Raw genomic sequence first — 1,914 nt, 5'->3', positions numbered from 1 at the left:
GCTTTCTTCAGCTCTTGGTTTTTTGGGGTTGGGGTTTATTTGTTGGTTTAGTTCTGATGGAAGTCTGTGCCTGTGTTATTTGTGGAGTTCCTGAGTTTTTCCTTAAGGATCCTGGGCTGGAAGGATAAGGAACTGTTGATGACAGCACTGCCCAAGAAAGCTTCAGGCTGGTGTAGAGCACAGAAAATCTTGGAGTGAGACAAACTTACAGGACTTAGGAAAAATACCTGTATGAAAACTAATAGAAAGAGGCAGGGCTAGATTTTTCCATCCTTCCCAATGGAAGAGCAGAGGAAACGAGGCTTTCTGTTCTGAGCTGTCAGTGTCCTCCTGGTACAGGTGGTGGCAAGGCAGAGCCTCTGACTTGTGCAGTTGTGTTCGGGCTCCTTGGGACATTGCTGTCGTGGCCTGGCATGAAATGCTGAGGAGCAGGGGCTCTTCTGGACCAGGGCTTGGCAGGTACAATGGAGAAAGAGACATGTAAGAAATCAGTTTTGGGTCATCCTGGTGTTCCTGACTGTAGGTAGGTCTCCACTGTGGAGCTCGGCTCCTGCCACGGTCTTGAAGCTGGAAAACCCTGAACTCTTCACACAGCCTAGGAAAATATTTCCAGTTCCAGCTGAGTCAGGAATCTTTTTACATCAGTCTGCAGGTCAAGGAACTGCAGGGATACCTCAAACTCAAAATTCCTCTTGGGTTTCATTTACCTATTTATCCTTTCTGTAAACTGCCAACTTTTCCTGGGGTTGGTTTATCTGAACTGTAAATTCAGGTGACATTTGTCAGCCCTAAAGGAGATGTTGTCCAGCATTGTGTTTGTGTTTCCTCAGCCAGTTCTAGCCACGAGCACCCTGCAGGGCTTGTCTGAGAGGATTTTGGAGAAGTCTTGGCTGAGTAGTGGCACAGACAGGTTTGCAGATGCTGAGGAGGGCAGTGGGAGAGACCAGAGGGGTGCTGAACATCTTCCATCCAGGACCAGGGTGGAGGCTGCTTTGGCACAGAACGTTTCCTTCTCACCAGTTCAGACTCACCTCAATCTCTTTGGTTCTCCTGGAAGCCAAACCACTCTTGAAACCCAGGCTGCTGTGCCCCTGAGGAGCCTGGGGAAGCAGAGGGCAGGGGAGCAGGGAGGTGGAGGCACCTCTGCAGCTCTGAGGAAGCAGCAGGAGGACCTGGCCAAGCTGGAATTGCGTTGGGTGGGCCCGCGTTTGGCTGCGCCAGGACTGGGTGACTCGGCAGCAGCTCCTCGCTGTGCTGACACTTTCCCAGGTGAACTCTGGTGTGAGAAAGGCAAGCGCACAGCTCTTCATGTGCAGGGCTAAAATTAACCTTCCATTGGGATTATTCTTATAAGGAAAAGATCAGCAGTGCAGGGAGAAGTGTCAGGCGGATGCTTCACACTTCCTGGCGTGGGGTTTTCTGTGGGAGATGATGGAGCTGGTCATGTGTGTGGAGGGAACCTCAGATTGCTGTGACGGAAAGGCACAGGGTGAGGTTGCAAAACATTTTCTCCCAGCTGAGTGGAAAACGGGTTCCCCTCTTTCAAAGTGAGAAGAGGAAGGAGAACTTGGATTCTGCTTATCCTGCATGCGTCGTCTGTCTTCATTTTGGAGATGGATTTGTCTTATTGAAGGGTGAAATACCCTGAGATTAACTCAGGTGCTTGAGCCCAGTGCTAAGGAATGCCAAGGTCTCGGGTTCAGTCCCTGCCTGGGGCTTTAGAGCTGGACTCCATCATCCTGCTGGGTCCCTTCCCCCTCAGACTGTTCTGAGATTCTGTGACTGAAATGGGAATTCCTCTCCTGATGCCAGCTCTGATTTTCCTTTCAGAGGGACTGTCTGGTAATTTGCTCCTCAGCTCTTTTTTGCAAGAGGACTGGAATTGCCTGCTGTAGCTCGGCCTCACCCATTCAT

Source organism: Motacilla alba, chromosome 9, assembly GCF_015832195.1.
Source record: "Motacilla alba alba isolate MOTALB_02 chromosome 9, Motacilla_alba_V1.0_pri, whole genome shotgun sequence".
NCBI classification, from domain to species: Eukaryota; Metazoa; Chordata; class Aves; order Passeriformes; family Motacillidae; genus Motacilla; species Motacilla alba.
The sequence above is the reverse complement of the archived record's forward strand: the minus strand, read 5'-3'. Positions refer to the sequence as shown.